Here is a 20,438-nt window from a genome sequence, read left to right on the forward strand (position 1 = left end):
AGTTAACAGGTTACAGTTTAGGATCAGAAATGCTCGGTATACAGTTCTTAGGGAAGGAGTATTTCTTTTCAGCTAGACCTGGAGACATGACTCTCTCTAGTATACAGCTCTGAGCTCAGCCACATAGCCACTTGGCCTTGACTGTTGAAACAATGTTACAAAGTTCTTTCAGCTCAACTGATATATACCCCAAAGTCCCTCCACTTCATCTTAAGTGAGGCTAGGCCTGAAGATACTTAGATCTAGCACCACAGGTAGGCAAACCTGCCCCTTGCCCCCATTTAAGTGCTTGGGTGGACCCCACTCATCAAGTGAGTTTTCTGCCCGCAGGCACTCAGTTTTACTCACTTCGTGGGCCTGGAGGCTGGCTCTGATAGCTGTACTCCTGGTTCTGCCGCACCCTCCTCGGCTGCTCCTTTGTGGATCAAGGAGGTTCAATGTGCAGAAATCTTAGAGTCCAAAGGATACACTCCACTCCTGGCTGTCCTTTTATTTTTCAAACCTTTCATTGTGAATTAGGTGAAAGCTTACAGACCAATCATAGTTTTGCATGTAACATTTCATAAATCTTCAAATTCAACTCATCCGATTGCAGTGCTCTCAACGGACCGTGGAGTATCCCACTTCCTCCTGCAGCTCCTGATTCCATTCCCTTTCCCCCCTAACCTTTTGAACTCTGTCCTTGAATGAATGCTACCCGTTTGCTGCTAAATGTTTGATTATTCTACCATGAGGGTGGTTCAGTTCCAGATCTGAAGAGCAAAGGGATTGCACCAGGTTCCGTCAGACCCATAAGCCTGGTCTCTTTTATGAATTTTGATTCGGTTATACATTTTCTCCTACCCTATCCTTCTTAGGAAGTGGTTCTCAACCTTCCTAAGACTGTGGCCCTTTCATACCGTTCCTCATGTTGTGGTGACCCCCACTCCCCGGCCAACCATAAAATTATTTTCGTTGCTACTTCATCACTGTAATTTTGCTCCTGTTATGAATTGGACGACCCCTGCGAAAGGGTCATTCAACCCCCAAAAGGGTCGGGACCCACAAATTGAGAACCGCTGTTCTGAGGTGAACCCTTTCAGAGCAGGTGGGAGTTGTAGCTGGACATCGTTCCTCTGGTCCCAACATCGTGGAGCCCAATGCTAGCATCGGACAAATTGCTGCCATGTGTCTTTCCATTTTTTGTCACCATTTCCTCTGGATGGCAAGAGACCAAGAATGGGACCATAGATTGCTGTTCAGGAGCTTTTGAGACCCCAGTCGCTACTCACTAAATCAAGATGTACAAGCTTATCTTTGTGATCTATGTTATACCATTGGTTTGGATGTCTCCTGAAACTACCATACTGGTCCCTTGTCCCTGAAACTTATTTCCTCAAGGTATTTGGTTATGACAAGAAGTTTTATAACTCTGTTCCCTGTCTACTGTATCATGTTCGTGGATATATTTGCAGCAGAAGTAAATACACATACATGGATATCTCTGTCAAGTCTATATATACTCATGGGCATACTCCATACTCCATCTTCTACCCGTTTGTTCAACCCATGTGTCTGTCCAAGCATCTACTTGTAGATCACCAGTGTTGCAGGATGGTGTAGATAACAGCATTCGCCTCTCTTGTCTTGCATTCTTGCAAATCTCCCAGTGTCTTCTCTTGCCTCCCCCATGATTCTTAACCTCCCTCTTACTGGGCATTGCCTTCACCTTCACCCACATTAACATTTGTCTATCCTTTACTGCCACCACTTCTCTGGCAGTTTGTTGCACTGTGGTGGCTTGTGTGTTGCTGGAAACTATCTCACTGTTATGTGAAATGCCAGCAAGGTCACCCCAAAGGAGCAGGTTTCTGCAGAGCTTCCAAACTAAGAACAGACCATGAAGAAGGAATAGGTTGTCCATTTCTGAGGAATGAGCCACTGAAAAGCTTATGGATCGCAGAGCAACATTGTCACATACTGAAAGCCTCATGAATACGAAGAAGGACTTTGTTAGAGGGCGTTGTAGAAGAGGAGCCCCTCAGGTCTGAAGACACTCAAAGAATGACCGAGGAAAAGCCTTTTCTCAAAGCAGAGCTGGCCATAATACCACGGATGGAGGAAAGAGTTCAGGGCCCTCATTTGTTGATGGGGGAATGACTCAAAAAGGGAAGAAAGCTGCAAACATCCATTAATATTCAGCATGTGGAATGCACAAAGTATGAATCTAGGACAATTAGAAGTCATCAAAAATGGAATGGGACCCATATAGATTGATATCTTAGGCTTCAGTGAGCTGAAATGAGCTGGCACTGGCCATTTTGAATTGGGCAGTGATGTGGTTCACTATGCCAGGCATGATAGATTCAAGAGAATGACTTTATACTCATCATCAAAAAGGACCCATCAAGATCTAGCTTGTAGTAGAATGCTCTCCATGATAGGATAATATCTATCTACCACATGCAAGGAAATCCATCAATACAGCTAGTGTTCACATTTATGCACCAATCACTAAAGCTGGTGATGAAGAAATGGAAGAATTTTACCAATGTCCTCAGTTTGAAGTTGATCAAACATGCAATTAAGATGCATTGGTAAGTATTGGTGATTGGAATATAAAAGTTGGAGACAGGCAGAACAGTAGTTGGAAAATATGCCATTGGCGATGGAAATGAAACAAGATAGAATTTTTGCAAGACAAATGACTGGGTCTTATTCCATCACACATACATTTACTTCCCCAACAACACTAAAAGTGACTATACACATTGACGTCTCCAGATGGAATATACAGAAAACACATTGATGACATCTGTGGGAAGAGATGATGGAGAAACTCAATATCAGCAGCTGAAATGAGGCCAGGGACTTGGAGCAGACCATCAACAACTTCTGTGTAAGTTCAGGTTGAAACTGAAGAATATTAAAACCAGTTTACAAGATCCAAAATCCAACCTTGAGTATATCCCACCTGAATTTTAAGAACATCGCAAGAACTGATTTGACTCATTGAACACTTGAGTTGCTGTGGGATGCCATCAAGAACATCATAGGTGAAGAAAGCAAAAACTCACAACTCAATGCCACCAACAGGGTAGAACTCCCCTGTGAGTTTCCAAGACTGTAACACTTTACTGGAGTAGAAAGCCTCATCTTTCTCAAGCAAAGCATCTAGTGGTTTCAAAGCAAAAGGTCATCAAAAAGACAGGAAAAAAAGAGCTCAAAGTGGACGTCAAAAGAGACACTGAAACTTGCTTTTAATCATAGAGTACCTAAGGCAAATGGGAGATATGATGAAGTAAAAGAGCCTTGAGCAGAATGGGACTTCCAGAGCCCTTCATTGTGCTCACTCAGGACCTGTAGTTGGATCGAGAAAAGGCATTTGTGCAACTGAAACAAGGGAATACGGCATAGTTCAAAGTCCAAAGGTGTATGTCAGGGTTGTATCTTTTCACCAGACTTATTCCATTTGTAGACTGACAAAATAATCAAAGAAGGGGATGGTGTGAAGAAGAATGTTGCTTCAGGCTCGGAAGAAGGCTTATTAATAAGCTGCAGTTAACCCAACCCTTGCTTGATGATAGTGAGGAGGACTTGAAGCACTTGCGAATGATGATCAAAGATGGCAGCCTTCAGTAAGGATGGCAGCTCGATGTAAAGAAAACCAAAATCCTCCCAACTGGACCCAGAGGCAACATCATGAGAACGAGAGAAAAGACGGTAGCTGCCAAGTTTCCTTGTGCTGGGATCCACAATCAGTGCTCGTGGAAGCAGCAGTCAAGAGAGCAAATGATACATTGCACGGGTACATCTGCTGCACAGGACCTTTTGAAAGTCTTGAAAAGCCAGGAGTTTCCTTTGAGGACTGAAGTGCGCCTGACCCAAGCCATGGTCTTTTCAATCACCTCATATGCATTTGAAAGTTCGGCATTAAATACGAAAGACCAGAGAAGAAGCAATGCTAGTGAAGAATATTGACAATACCAAAAGAACATCACTGACTGCCAAAAGAAGAAGCACATCTGTCTTGGAAGAAGTACAGCCAGAATGCTCTTTAGAGGCAAAGGTGGTGAGATTTCATCTCACATACTTTGGCCTCTGTCAGAAAAAATGGCGTTCAATGCAGATTTCAATATCTGATAACTGGAAGTCACTTAGTAAGTATTGCTGAAATAGAGGATGTTCATCAGTATGTATCTTTATTCAAGACAGGAACACTAAAGCAATCAAATGGAGGCAATAGATTTAAAAGGTTTTCTTCTAGTACTTATAATGGCTTATGTTTATTAACCATTGATTAAACAAGTACACTAAGCACTATGTTGAGCTTTTTGGTATGTAGAAATTCTATGATATAGACACCACGATAAGTTTTATTTCTGGCAAAGTTTGAGCAAAACTGGAGTTTAGTATTATTATTATGTACTGTTAACTGACATCATTTTTAACTTAGCAATGCGTTGAATCATTTCCAGGAGTTATTTATTCGTTGTAAAATGAAAGAGTAAGCCAACATCCAACTGCTCACTTTCCAGCTTCCCAAGTCACAAAGTGAGCGAATACAAGGCGAAGTCAGATTAAAATGTACTAGTTTATCATCTGATCTCCTGTTTGGTCCATTTTAAAGTGCTTTGTTGTTGTCAGGAGACACCAGCCCCTGCAAAAGGGCACCATGGTTGGTAAAGTAGTGGGGCAGTGAAAGATCCTTCCTTGCCAAGGTGCACTAACCTCGCAGCTGTCACAGTGGGCTCACACCCAAGGACACTGGTCAGGGTTCCGCAGCATGGGTGGTACTTCCTTTTGTTGGACGTCAGGTCACTGCGAGGCAGAACCAATTACGGCACCAAGCAACCACCACAGATGGCCGGCACAAAACGATCTTCAGCAAATGTCTGCTAAACAGATTTAACAGAATAATTTTAGTAACAAAACTATTGGGCTTTAAAATTGTTCATAATTTCTGTATAGTGGGACTATTGTTTGTATAATACATAAAATAACCTTTTCTTTCAATTATGACAAACTCAAAAGTGTATTTAAAACAAAGTAAATTAAGTATCTATGAAGTAATTTTATTTAAACGGAATAGTATATAACTATATCCTACCCAGGTGGCATAGTAGTGGCAAGTTTGGCTGTGAACTGCAAGGCCAGCAGTTCAAAACGACCAGCCACTTTGTGGGAGAAAGATGGAGATTTCTATTCCTGTAACAACTTGCAGTCCTGGCAATTCACAGGGTAAGTGCTACTCTCTGCCCTGTCGTGTTGTTATATGTTGGCATCGACTTGCTGGCAGTGAGATTTTAAATATATTTTAATATATAATATATTTAATACATATACTTTAAATATATTATATATAAGAATATCATATACTATAGAAAATTACTATTTTTTCCTATACAAATTTCTCTTTCCACACATTCTCTGCATATATTTTAACCACGACTTCTGTCCTCTTGATCCCAGCTTACCTAAAACTCACTGCCATTGAATCATTTCTGACTCATAGCAACCCTTTAAGACAGGGTAGAACTGCCCCTGTGGATTTCTTAGATTGTAACTCTTTATGGGTAGAGTAACCTCTCCACTCCAATAGTGTGCATTCCCCCCAAGTAGGAGGAGGGACAACTCCATTTTTAAAAAACATTTTATTAGGGGCTAATACAACTCTTATCACAATCCATGCATATACATACATCAATTGTATAAAGCACATCTGTACATTCTTTGCCCTAATCATTTTCTTTCTTTCTTTTTTTCTTTTCTTCTTTTACATTTTATTAGGGGCTCATACAACTCTTATCACAATCCACACATATACATACATCAATTGTATAAAGCACATCCGTACATTCTTTGCCCTAATCACTCTCAACGCATTTGCTCTCCACTTAAGCCCTCCGCATCAGGTCCTCTTTTTTTTCCCCCTCCCTCCCCGCTCCCTCCTCCCTCATGAGCCCTTGATAATCCACAGATTGTTGTTTTGTCATATCTTGCCCTATCCGGAGTCTCCCTTCCCCCCCTTCTCTGCCATCCACCTCCCTGAGAGGAGATCACATGTGGATCCTTGTAATCAGTTCCCCCTTTCTAACCCACTCGCCCTCCACTCTCCCAGCATCACCCCTCACACCCCTGGTCCTGAAGGTATCGTCCACCCTGGGTTCCCTGTGCCTCCAGCTCCCATATGCACCAGTGTGCAACCTCTGCCCTATCCAGTGACAACTCCATTTTATTTTTTTAAAAAATACTTTTATTGGGGGCTCATACAGCTCTTATCACAATCCACCCATCCACCCATTGTGTCAAGCATATTTATACATTTGTTGCCATCATTCTCAAAACATTTGCTTTCTATTTGAGCCCTTGGTGTCAGCTCCTCCTTTTGCCCCCTCCCTCCCCGGACAACTCCGTTTTCACTCACCATCTTATTCCTAGCTTCAAGAACAATGTCTGATAAATGGAAGTCACTTAGTAAATATTGCTGATATTTGGAGGATGTACATCTGTAGAAATCTTTAGTCAAAAAAAAGAACACTAAAGCAATCAAATGGAGGTGATCAATTGAAAAGGGTTTCTTCTAGTGGTTATGAGAACTCACATTTATTAATCATTTATTAAGCAAATACACTAGGCACACTACGTTATACTCTTTGCATGTAGAAATTCTATGATAAAGATACCACTATTAATTTTATTTCTGACAAAGTTTGAGAAAACTAGAGTTTAGAGAGTTTAGTATTATTGCTATGTACTGTTATATAATATCATTTTTAATTTAGCAAAGCAGGAAATGTTCTCATCTCCATGAGTTATTTATTCATTGTACAAATAAAGGGTATGACAATCATCAAGTGCTCATTTTCAATTCCCTAAGTTGCAAAGTGAGTGAATAAAAGATGAAGTTAGGTTAAAATGTAATATCATTTGATCTCCCTTTTGACCCATTAAAAGTTGCTTTGTTTTACACACACACACACACACACACAGGAAATAGTCCTATTATAAGCCTCCACTGAATCTCTGCTGACCATAGACTAGGAAGGTGAATAGTCTTGCTATCATGCATTAGAAATCAGGCAGGTTAAAATTTAACACTGTATCAGTTTATCTCCATTTTGATCCATTTCAAGTTTGCTCTAGCTTTTGACATTTTCTACTTTATTTTCTATAGCAGTTTTCTTTACTTTGTTGTTGTTGTTGTTAGTTTCTTATATATATATATACACACATATACTGTGTGTATATATATATACTGTATATGCAATCTAGGAGAGGTAAATATGTAGAGACGGTAAGTCACTGGACTGATGGTCTCTTGGGGGTATGGTAGGCAAGGTTGGGGGAAATAGGAGCTAATAATGAGGACAAGAGAGAAGAAAATGTTTTAACGTTGATTGTGGTGACGATTGTAAAACTTTTCTTAATATGACTGAACTATTGAATTATATGATGTGTGAATTATATTCCAATAAAACTGTTTGAAATTTGCTGCGATGAGGATTTTAAATTCTCCATCCTAGTATGTGGCCGAAGTAGCTCAAATTGTTTCCCAGAGGACTCATACAAACATCCGCAGTAATTGCTCGTGTCACACTATTGGGGTGGAGAAAAGCTAATAAGTGATTACCAACCACTTTATAAATACAAAGTGCTGGAAAAAATGCAAAACATTTACAACAACAGTAATTACTTTTAATCACCATCTCTATAATGTATGCAGCTGCCTTTCAAAATTCACTTTGGGAGTTTAATCATTCAATTGCAACAAACAAACCAGACTCGCTCTTTATCAGACTCTACTAAGAAGCTGTCCCTTATTCCTCACAGCTTCAAAAGACCCTCCACACCCACTTTCTATTCTCAGGCGATCAGTAAAGTCTGCATGCCGATTATTAACAAGAGCAAAGTGATTAACCTGAACCTTTTGCTTTTCAAATCCCCGAATTGCAAACAAAATTCAGCTGTTGCTGTTGTTGGCTGCTAAGTTGACCCAGCTTATGGAGAGCTCGTGCACAGTGGGATTGGATTGCTGTGATCTCCAGTGTTTCCACTTGTTGAGTTTGGGGAAGTAGATTGCCAGGCTTTTCTTCTTAGTCTGTAAGTTCTGCAGACACCTGTTCACATCATCCTATTATGCAGCTTCCACTGACAGATATGTGGTGGGTGCACTTATGGTGCATTTGCTGGGAATGGACTTGAAGTGCATTTGTTGATAATTGAACCCATGCCAAACAGGGGTTCTATCACTGAACTATGACACACCAAGCCTACTGCCATCAAGTCAATTCCAACTCATAGTGACTCAATATAGAATTTTCAAGGCTATACATTTTTATAAGAGCAGCTGTTGTTGCTAGTTGCCATCACGTAAGCTGCCCCCCATGGTGACCCCATGCACGACAGAATGAAACACTGTATGACACTGCACCATCCTCACAATTGTTCCTTTGCCTGAGCCCATGGATGCAGCCACTGGGTCAATCCAGTTCATCCAGGTGCTTCCTCTATTTCGCCACCCTTCCATTTTATCAAGACCTGGAGAAATGAACGATAAAAAATCATGCCTCAATTTGCGTTAGTGAAAGAATCTATTGGCAAAATATGCAATGGTGTAGGAAGCATAAAAGAAGATGGAAGAAATACAGTCACTAAACCAAAAGTAATTGGTTTATATTGAACCATTTCAGGAGGTAGTGTAGGATCAAGAACGTAGAGTATTGAAGAAAGCAGTCTAAGATGCACTGGAGAAAAATACTGCTCCAGGAATTAACAGAACACCACCAGATGTTTCTACCAATGAATGCAACCGTGAAGTGCTTATTTATCTGTGCCGAGAAAAGTGGAAGACAGCGACCTGGCCAACCAACGGGAAGAGATCCATATTTGTGCTCATTCCAAAAATGGCGATTCAACAGAAAAGGGGAATTATCAAACGGTATCATTAATATCACATGCAAGTAAAATTTGCTGAAGACAAGTTTTAAAAATGGTTGCAGCAGTACCTCAACAAAGAACGGCCAGAAACCCAAAATGGATTCAAAAGAGGATGTGCAATGTGAAATGTCATTGCTGATGTCAGGTGGACATTGGCCAAAAGCAGAGAATACCAGGAAGATGTTTAGCTTTGTTTTCTTGCCTAAGCAAAGTCATTCAACCGTGTAGATCATAACAAATTATGGATAACATTATGAAGAATGGGAACGCCAAAACACTTGTGCCTAGGCAGAAACTGTACAAGATAATACTGTGTGGTTTAATATCAGGAAAAGGGTGTGTCAAGGTTGTATCCTTTAATCATAATTATTCAATCTATTTGTTAAGCAAAATAATTTTTTGAGAAGTTGGGCTGCATGAAGTAGAATTGGCATCAAGATTGAAAATGGGTTCATTGGCCACCTGCGACAATCAGATGACCCAACCTTATTTGCTGAAAATGAAGAGGATTTGAAACACTTCCTGATGAAGATGAAAGACTATAGAATGGTGTGGTAGTTACATAATTTCATGCCAACTTGATACATAGAGTGTAGGGGTGGAGTGGAGTCTAGCTTGTCAATCAGGTCACAAGGTAAGGAGGATTCTGGGATATTCTCTCTCCTGATTGTGCCATAAGAAGAATCAGGTCTCTCTCTCTCTCTCTCTCTCTCTCTCTCTCTCTCTCTCTCTCTCTGTCTCTGTCTCTGTCTCTCTGTCTCTGTCTGCTACATGGAGCTATGCTGATGTCAGTCAGAGTCCTGGAGCTGGAGGAGCCACATGGAGGCCCACGCCAGCACTCAGATGCTTCCACTGCCACTGGATCCACAAGACTTTCCACCCACTGACCTGTGATCTTCCTGCATTTGGCATTATTGCATGTGTTTCGTGAGTCTGAAGAGGAATTTATAGACTGGTATTGGACATATGGGCTAATATCAGACTTGTGGACCGGTGGGGATGTTTTCTCAATATACAATTACTCTTTGATGTAAAGCTCTCTTTACACACATGGGTGTCCCTTGATTTGTTTCTCTAGTCAACCTGGACTGACAAATGGGTTGCACCTCAACATAAACAAACCAAAAACCAGCCCCCTACTCGAAATCCTCAAAACTGGACCAATAAGCAATGTCACGATAGAGAAAATATTGAATTGTCTAGGATTCCATTTTACTTGAATTCACAATCAATGCCCACAGAAGTGCAGTCAAGAAATCAACCTGATGTAGTGCATTGAACAAATCTGTTGCAAAAGACCTCTCTCTCTTTTTTTAAAGACCTCTTTTTAAATGTTAAAAAGCACAGATGCTACTTGAGGACTATTTTGCGCCTGACCTTTCTCATATGCATGTGAAAGCTGGACAATGAATAAAGACACCCCCAAAAGAATTGATACCATATAATCTTAGGGTTTGGGCAAAAACCCTAGCTTTCCCATGGGCTGGCACAAGAATGAACAAATCCATCTTAGAAGACATTGGCAGAACGCTTCTTAGACGTGAGAAATCTCATGTACTTTAGATAGGGTATGAGAAGAGACCAGTCCTTAGAAGAGGCTGTTATGTTTGGTAAAGTAGAAGATAAGTGACAGAGAGGAATATCGTTAAGGACATAGATTGGCTACAACAATAGGCTCAAACATAATGTGAGGCTGCTTCAGTGCCGGTCACTGTTTCATTCTGTTGCATGTAGGATCACGATGAATCAAAGTCAGCTCAATGGCACCGAATAGCAATAGCAATAGTGTGGAGGTAATCACTTGAGACAACTTGAGACAATGCACACGGGCTCTGTGCCTTAGCTCCATGTGTTGGCAGTCCTGACATCGTCTAAATCCATCTCCGAGACTGTAGACCTGCCTTATGGTGTCTGTAGGGGCGCGCACACCCCCGATCAGAACTCAGGATGCCTGGATCAAGGAGGCCTGACGGTGCAACAAGAGGTTGGTGAAGTTAAAACCTCCAACAACTTCAAAGAGGAATAGACTTGGGGCTCTGCTCCCACGAAGATTGTAGCCTAGACGTCATCAGTCGCTGGAGGGTCCGCGGCGCGTTCTCCAGCTGGCCCACTACTTGGAAGTGCGTGTGTCCGTTTTCAATAAAGTCAACCAGGCTGCAGAGCACCTCCAAGGTCAAGAGCACGTTTGCCTACTGTACAGGGTCTAAAGACGCCGAAAGGGAAAGGCGGTGCCCTGCCAGTGAACTGGCTGAACCAGTTGCAGAGAGTCTACAGCATATTAGTGAAGTACGTGTGTCCATCTGCGGCCAAATGGGATAAAACCCATATTGGAAAGGTCCAGGTAATGACTTCAGACATTAGTTGAAAGTAACAGCAGCACGGACACTACTGACATATGGAAAACCTAAATCCTGAGCGAATCTGAGTGGCTTCAGGTCGGCCTCGTGGAGATGATGTTCTCCAAAGAACAAGGTTTGGTGAATTGTACCTTGATTTTTTAACTTTTCTCTAGAAATGGGATACTTCTTTTTTAAGTAAATTAAGTTTTGGATTTTTTTTAAGTTGGTGTATGTCTAAACAGAAGTGTACTATTAACATGCTCAGGAATCCTCAATCTGCAAAATAATAATAATAATAAATTACAGCCTAGCAACCCGATGGCACAGTTCAAGCTAACACAGAGAGGCTGCTGTGCGTTGGTATAGATAAATAGCAAACAGTAACAGGCTAGGTCCCCACCGCCCAAATGACGTCATTCATATGCTCAGGTTTCTTTAGAACTTGAGCCTCTGGGCTCATCTCAGAGACCCAGGAGAGCTGTCTGACAGGTAGAGAGCTTCTACCAGCCAGCATGATTAAAAAAAAAAGACAACCCCAATTGATTTAAATAGCTTTATGAAGATATAATTTACATACTAAAAAGTTTCAGCAATTCAATAGTGTATAATTCAACTGCTTTTAGCATATTACAGAGTTGTACAACCATCATCATAATGTTAAAACACTTATCGTCCCCAAAGGAAGCCTTATGTACATGAACAGGGTACTTTCGTCATTCCAAAACGAAACTGTGCCCCTTAGCTATCACTCCCAACCTCCTACATATCCAAATCAGTAGTTTATTTTCCTGTCTCTCTAGATTTCATATAAACAGACTGTAGAAGAGGTAGTCCTTTGTGACAGACTTCTGTCATTTATTCTAATTTTTTCCAGATGCATCCATGTGGTAGCATGCCAGTGTTGGCTTTTGTTAATTGCTGAACAAGATTCCACTGTATGGATCTAACATTTCACTTGATGGATAGTTAATGAATAATGATGCTATGAACACATTTTTTGGTGGGGACATACATGTTCGTTTCTTTTGGATCAACCCCCCCTAGGCTGGGCCATTTGGAAAGTCTTCAGAAACTGCAGGATTGTCTTCCCCAGCAACTGTACCACGTTACCCTCCCAACAGCAGGGTGGAGAGGATCCATTTTCTCCACATCTTTGCCAACACGCGTTCTGCTACAACACGTTGCCATTGTAGCCAGCCTTTGATTTGCAATTCCTTGATGGCCAATGATGTTGCTTGTCTTTTCTATGCGCTTAATGACCATCTGTACATTTTCTTTGGCTAAATGCGTGGTCAGATCTTTTGCCCATATTTGAATTGGGTTATTATTTGTCGTCTTATGATTGGGTTGTAGAGTGTGTCATATATTGTAGATTCAAATCCTTTACCAGACACGTGAGTGACAAATATCTTCTCCCATTTTGTGGGTTGCCTTTTAACTTTCTTCAAAGACACTACCCCAAAGGCAAGACAGAGAGAGAGAACAGCTCACCTCAGTCCCGTTTGACTATATTCATTGTAAAGTTGACCAATCTGAGGGAGTTTCTAAAAGTTTGCGGGAAATTTTCATTATTTCCAAATCCCTGATCTTTCTGGAGCACCATGAGATTTCTTACCAGGAAGAAGACGAAGCTCTCTCCTCCTATAAGAAGCCCCAGGGGCAGATCGACATGGTTCTACAGGGTAGCAGGTGTGCGTGTGAGCGAGTGAGCTATTCCTTCCAGTTGGCTTTCTCAGCCTGAATTACCCACCTAGTCTCTGATCCCATCTCTGATTCTCTCTCTCTCTCTCTCTCTCTCTCTGGAGTCCTTGTGGCCCAGTGGGTTAAAGCATCGGTCTGCTAACCACACAGCGGGAGTTCAAACCTACCACCAGCCACTCCACAGGAGAAAGATGAGACTGTCTGCTCCCATTTGCCCTCTTAGAAACCCGAGGGGGTAGTTCTACCCTGTGAGTCAGAACCGACTCGGCCTCTTTGCTTTGGCTCTTGTAGACGCACACACAGGAGTCTATTTCCCCCAGCAGAAACGAGTACCTGCGCAGGTTCAGGTCCGGCACTCCTCATGTTCCCTGTATGGAGCTCATTTATGCAAGTCGTTTCTTTTCCCTTCAGCGTCAGACTCTTTTAGCCCCCGAATCCCACATGTCCTCCTTCAGCAGAGCTGCTTGCTTTCTGCCATCCCATTCCCCACACGGGTTCATTTCCAACAACGGTGGGAAGGATGTCCACGCCATGCTTTGACTTTCAGGGCCAAGTTCGGGCAGCAATTGCTTGCAAGCTCTGGAGCCAGAAACCAAGACATTTGGTGTCCCAACGAAGACATGATTGTCTTTCTCCTTATAACTTCTCCCTTCTTCCCGTTGCCCCCTGCCCAGTAATTCCTTCCAAGACCCACCCCAGGCACGATGCCAGAGATATATGTTTCTTGTTCTTGAGTTCATCCGTGACTAGTCTGCAATTAAGAGATGTCAGGGGGAAATGGGTGGCTCAAATGCTTAAGCACTCAGGTTCTAACTGAAAGGTGACGTAGTTCAAATCCACTTAGAGGCATCTCAGAAAAGACTGGGGGTTGGCTTCGGAAAGATCACAGGGCTCAGAACCCGACGGAGAATAGTTCTTGAACGTATGGGGTCCCTCGGGGTTGGAACTGACGCAATGACAACTGGTTTGGTGTTTGGGTGTATGCCTTTGCACAGTGGACCCTGGAATCCAATGCCTTTCTCTCTTCTGGCAGCTACATTTGTAGCCCCTCTGCCGTTTCTCGGCCTAATGACTTTTGTTCATAACCTTTCAGCAGTGGTCACAGTCCTACTTTCATTTGTTCTGAGTCACCCAAATGTGTGCTGTGTCTGCGTGCATGTCCAAAATTTTCCGAGACTCCAGTTATGCTGATTTCCCAAAGCTCTTCTGTCCCCTCTGTTAGGTTAAGTTGCTGGTCCACAGGCACGTGTTTCTAGAAGCCAAATTGCCTAGCGCCTTACAAATGTCGACCCCTCTGTACCAGTACTGCTTGTGCTACATGCTTTCCGAGCAAATCAGGAAAGACAGAAGAGGTATGATTTCAAGTTTTTGGTTTGCGACTTTAGTTTGGTTTGTGCCCGTAGCTTTCCTGTGGGCCTGGGCATAGCACAGGGTATAACACAAATTCGGGGGGCTGCTAACTTTGGTAATATAGTCTCTTCTTGTCATTGTGATTGTGGAAAGTGGCTACCTCCCCATGGGCTTCCTGTTCTCATTCCTCATTGTTTGCTCCACGTCTGAGTAAAACCAAAAGCAAACTCAGCCATTGCGTCAAGGTTGACTCAGCAACTCTAAAGGACAGAGTAGAACTGTACATCTTGACAGGAGTAGAAAACCTTATCTTCTCCCCGATGGAGCTGCTGGCCTTGTGAAGGGCGGGTGGTTCTGAGCTACCGACCTTGTGGTTAGCAGTGCAATGCATAACCCACTACACCACGCAGGCTCCATCTTGAGTGAGCAGAGTGGATTTGATGAGCTAGTGACTGCTTGCATTGTTTCTAGAAACAAGTTCTGAAGATTTGATCTGATGAGCCCCTTTGGCCTATTCTGAATTAGTGAAAGGATACTGGTATTGTGGCCTCAAGGAAACCCTCTGCTTTCTCCAATCACCTTTGCATCATTTCCTCAATAAAGATTTATTGGACCCCTGTCCTTTGTAAGGCAGTGGGAAGGATTTCTATTGTTCTCCTTCCTGAGCTCGAAGACAATCTGAAGCTTCATTTTTCTACCTGTTAAACTGACTGATTTTAGCGGCTTCCTCTTGCTTCCTTTTCCCTAAGTTGTCTTTTGACTTATGATTGCCTGGGAAATCCTCCTATCTTCGAAAAGATCACTGCTAGGTTTTTTGTTTATTTTAGCTTTTTCCTAAACATCTGCTACTTATCTATTCATCATCTAATGAACGCACTAAGGGTCCACCAAACTTTCCCCTTCCGTCTGGCTGGTAGTTTCAAACCCCTGACCTTGCGATTAGCAGCTTAATGTGTAATCCAGTACGCCACCTGGGCTCCTCCCATTGAAGGGTGCTTTACATTTAATAAGCAAGGGAAGGGAGTCCCGACCTATTAGCAGGGCTGCAGACTCGCCATAGCTACTCATCCTGACAGAGAGGTGAAGGAGAAGGGTTTCCCAGGTGCTGTCCCAGTTCCTGTTGGTGGTTTTCTTTCCCTCTAGCCCGGGGAGTGGTTACGCATTTGGCTGCTAACTGCCAGGTCAACAGTTTGAAACCAGGGGGACAGATGAGGCTTCCTAGTCTCATAAAGAGCTACGGTCTCAGAAATTCACAAGAGAGTTCTACCCTGTCCTGTAGGACTGGGATGCATCATAATTGACTTGATGGCAGTGGGGGTTCTGTTTGTTTGTTTGTTTGGTTTGAGGGAAAATCGTGAGGTTTGGGGGCAAGGCCCAGCCAGATGCCAGGGCTGATGATGACCTCATGACCTCAGTCCTACACCCCCACCCACGTGGCCTGGCATCTGTGGGTCTATGAGATGGCCTGTGTTCATTTGCTCTGTGTGCACGCTTGCCCGTGTGTGCGCCTGTGGTTTGTGCCTATGCCTGCTTGAGCATGTCTGACTCAGGGTGTTCCTGTGTCTAGATTAGGTGTTTTCCTGGGAAGGCCTCTGCATCAACTCAAAAACCGAACTCACACCAGCTAGTCGCTTCTAATTCACAGGGACTCTATCGGACAGGTTATAACTGCCCCTGCGGGTTTCTGAGGCTGCAACTCATTACAGGAGCAGACGACCTCCTCTTTCCTCCGTGGAGTGGTTGGCAGTTTCAAACTGCAGGCCTTTCTATTAGCCCAATGCATAATACACTATGCCATCAAGACTCTTGTAGTATTTCTGGGTGGCATTTTGGACTTTGTGTCATTTGCTTTGTAAATGTGTCTGGTTGTCCGTATGGTATTGACTGTGTGTGTAAGATTCTTGTCTAATCTCTCTCTCTACCAGTCCCTGGCCCCGATTTACCCCAGCTTCCAGCAGTATTTAGGGTGATTCATAATGACTCTATAGGGCAGCAGCTAACTGTCCCTGTGGGTTTCTGAGGCTGTAACTCTTTATGGGAGTAGAAAACCTAATTTTTCTCTCTCGGAGCAGCTGGTGGTTTCAAACTGCTGACCTTGCAATTAGCAGGCCAGAACATAACCACGATGCCACCAAAGTCGCTGTGAGTTGGAATGGACTTGACAGCAATGAGAGGTGGTTTTTTGTTTTTTTTTTGGTGTGTTTGCCAGCAGTATTTACTGCAAAGATCGTCTTCCCTTCCCGCAGTCTGGGTCCCCAGGGGTCAGGCAGTCTGCCCAAAACCCTGCCCCTGTGGCCTCTGTTCAGGCTTGATCTGAGGGTGATAAATTCTGGAAAGCCCCCAGCCTGCTCTTTGGCCAAAAATCTGGAGAAGTCCTGGTGGCGGAGAGGGCAGCACAGGGAAGGGGGACATTTGGCAACAGTAATCCTCCTACTGGAAACGCATCTCCCTTGGGCCCCTTCCCAGGCTCCCTGCTTCCCCCGAGCTCACATGCAGACCAAGTATCCGGGGGCATGGCCTGTCTGTCTCTGAGAATGGGAACGGACACACCCTTGCAGTCCGGTTGGGAGCCGGTCCTCACTGACTCTCAGCCCCTGGCCTGCCCGAGGGGTGCCCATCTCCATCTCCCTCCTGCAGCTCACAGTTGTCTGTCACCATTTCTAACCCTGCACTGGGCACAAGGCCCCTTTTGTTCCTTCATTTCATGACTACACTGCCTAGGGCCATGGGCCCCTGAGGACTGGGGTGACCAATACCACAGCAGTGACTCAGCCCTCTCTCTCCCGCTGCAGGAAGAAGCATCTCAGCAGGGCCTCACCCTCTCACTCCTGTGCTGTGTCTGTTGCCTTTGCTACTTGGATCGAGTGAGCAGGCACAAGATGAGGCAAGCCTGGCCCCTGTCCTCAAGGACTTAAGACATGAAGAGGATGTTTGGAGAAGACATTTTTCTCTTCCTGCGGTTAGTCCCTTAAGTCACATTGATCAAACCCCAGAGTACCGGCCAACGTCCCAAGGGAGGGTCTAGATGGTCAGGGCTGCTCACTGTGGCAGGTTACCTCCATGACCTTAGCTCTGACGATCATGAGCAAGCCATGATGCGGTCCTAGCGTCTATCATCCATTCTGGGGCAGAGGGTTATAGGTTGGGGGTTTGTGCCCTGCCATGAAGCTTTGTTTTGTTCTGATTGTTAACTCTCTTGGGCTCTCTCTGGGTAGTGGGAGGGACAGGGTCAGAGTAGAGTTCTGGGATAGGACGAGCAAGGCCTCCTTCCCGTAACAGCATCCTGTGTGAAATTCGTAGATGCTCACTTTGTCTCTTCTTGGCTCTTGACTTTGCTGAGAACCCAGAGTCCTGAAGTTCTTGGTCTGGCTCATCTCTCTGTCTCCCAGCCCTTTGGCATGGGCCTCTGCCTGTGGGAGACCATGGCTAGGACCTTTCAGGATGTGCACACCTTTACCCTGGCTTCCCACCCCCTGGTGCTGTACCCCATCGAGTCACTTCCCTCCCCTTTGGCCTTCCTCTGCTCTTGCTCTAGCCAATGGGCAGCTGCCCAGCTCCCATTAGGCAGGGAGGATGTGCCTGCCACAAGACCTCCTGTGATCTCCTGTGGGAATGACTGCATCAGGCACACACCTGGAGAGTGTTGGCAGGCCAGGCTGAGGGCAATTGCCTGGTTCCTCTGGGGCAACATGGGCGTCCCTGTCCTTTTTGTGCAGAATTACCATTCCGAGCAGGCCAGGGTCAGGCTTCTTCCCATCCTGGTTTGGCTGCATCCAGTCACTTTGTGCATGGTGCCAAGCATGAGAATTTTCTTTAGGGCGTCTAGTCACCACTTCCTCCTAATTTGATGGACTTGTGAGGGATTCTGAAGTGCCTTAGAGTACAGCAAGACAGCCCCAGGTGCCACAATAGAGAAGCCACCACATGTCTTGATCTCCCTCCAGCTCTTGCCTTCTCTGTGGTGGGACAAGGCTGCAGGGCCTTTCAAGGGTACCATGTGGTCAGAACAGTCCCTCCCACACGCTCAGCTCAACCTCTTTGTCCTTCTGTTTCCCATTTGTCTCTCGTCTCAGGCCCAAGCCTCCTTAGACACGACACCAAATGTCTGATTCTGCATTTCTAGCCCCATCTTCTTTCTCAGGTTTAGGAAGCAAGCACAGAGTTTGCTTCCTCCCATCACCAAGAGTCCTCATGCTGTGGGTTGACTTGCTGGCTTTGGACTTAAACGACAACAAAAACAAACTTTGTGAGTTTGGTGAAGGTTTACAGAGCAGATCATCAGTTTTACCTTAAAACATTCAAGTCTATGTTTTCATTGCCATCCTCTCAATGTACTAGCGTCACTTATCCCACCGTTTCTGTTTCCTCTTTCCATTCCTCCTTTCCTAGCCCTTCTGAACCTGTCCTTTGATCGTCAATGGTTGATGATTCTGAGGTGGACATAATTACCTATTGGTATTGTCCCCACTGATAGAACAGTCTAGTCCTTGGCTGAATATTGAAGCCCAGGGGCTGAGTTCACTTCCACTCTGGCAAGGTGAGTAAGGGCCATGGTCTCAGGGGTTCAATCGATGACTATTCAAGCACTAAGCTCGGTCTCTTTTATGACATCAAGGACTGGTCCACCTTGTTTCTCCCCTCTGTCCAGGACCTTCTTGCTGTGATACAGATCATAGCACTTGATAGTGGTCGCCAAATACCATGAAGTCCTTCTGATAGTGATGTGGTCTGGATGATTGGCATGTAAAACAAATAAACAAAACCATTGCAGATATACATACGATCCTTTACATCATTCCAGGCCTGCTTCTTACCCTGGTAGCCCTTGGGTTGGCGGACAAATCCCTCTCTACCTGTGACTCCGATGTGCATTCTAGGATGCTTGCTTTCTACACAGATGAAAGGCAGTGGAGGAGGGAAACTGACCAGCAGGCTCGCAGACTGAGAGGAAGACCTTGCTATGGGAAACCAGGAGCGGAGATGGGGGAATCTTCATCTTGGTTTTAGCACCAGTCACATTCCCTCTGAAACTCACAAAAGCATCTCTTCAAGTATGGGGCACTGTGCCACTCTCCTGGAAACCTTCCAAAGATGGTAGACACTAGATACCTCTCAGCCACCAATTAACGTTCGTACCTGTGGGTAGGCCAACAATGCATTGATTTCTGAACCACCTTTGTGTGTGTGTGTGTGTGGGGGGTGTTGAGTATTACCTGTCAAAGGGTTGAGGCCATCATGGAGAGCCATGACTGAATTTCTACTGATCTCTAACCTCAATGCACCTCATAAAGCCCTGAGTTTTTCTGTTCAATTCCCTTAAACTAGAGACCAGGATGGGGCTGGAAGGAGTTATGTGGAATGGTGATATAGGTGACTGTGGATATCATTGATTCTTCAACAGGAAGAACCATACAATTCTTTCTAACCCTTTGACCAATCACGATGAGAAAAGAAGAGGCAAGCAGACAGCACTTTGCTTATGTGCATGCATGTGTATATATCTATGTGCGGCTGAGCTTTGTTACCAACCCATTTATTAAGGAAAATGGCAAGTTTCAGTCCTATTTGAGAGGTATGGGCAGGGATTGGTGAGCTACCAATTTTTGTCACATACTTGTGTGTCCTGCAGCCCTCGGAGGGTAGGAACCCAGGTCGGGCTATCTGTTTGGGTGGCACGAGCTACTGGAGGAGAGTGACGGGGAAAAGAGTGGCGGAAGTGGCCAAGGAATGACAAACAGTCACTAAGACAAGTGCGATGCTTATGGACAGTCTAGGGTTTGGGGTTCATTTACACAGCCCAGGCTCCCCTGTATCTACCTCGGGGAAGACTGGATCATGGAGACTTCTGTGGCTTTCTTCTTAGGGTGCCTCATAGGGTGTTTGTTCAGAGCGCAGAGCTTCTCCGCATTTCCCCCTTGTTTTAGTCATGGGCTCTCCTGCAGGGCTTGTGGGTTCCTCTACTGTCTGAGGATGAAGGTAGGGAAGGAATTTTTTTATCCTTTTAAAGGCAGATCCTAGGTGATCCTGCTGACCCCTGGTGTTCCTGCTGACTGCTGGTCAAGCGGCTTCGGGATCCTGGGCACCAGGCCTCCTCCAGGCTGGGGCTGTTCATGCTGGTGACAGATGCCT

The 20,438-nt window shown here is 44.4% G+C and overlaps 1 long non-coding RNA gene across 1 annotated transcript in view; it reads left to right on the plus strand.

Annotated features, from left to right (window-relative positions):
- Window positions 1–20,438, plus strand: part of LOC142457862 (uncharacterized) — an 83,917-nt gene that overhangs the window by 53,447 nt on the left and 10,032 nt on the right. Inside the window, exon 4 of the long non-coding RNA XR_012786393.1 lies at window positions 17,102–17,268. This is a non-coding gene — a long non-coding RNA (uncharacterized LOC142457862). The remainder of the gene's footprint in view (window positions 1–17,101; window positions 17,269–20,438) is intronic.

Source organism: Tenrec ecaudatus, chromosome 10 (assembly GCF_050624435.1).
Source record: "Tenrec ecaudatus isolate mTenEca1 chromosome 10, mTenEca1.hap1, whole genome shotgun sequence".
Taxonomy (NCBI): Eukaryota; Metazoa; Chordata; class Mammalia; order Afrosoricida; family Tenrecidae; genus Tenrec; species Tenrec ecaudatus.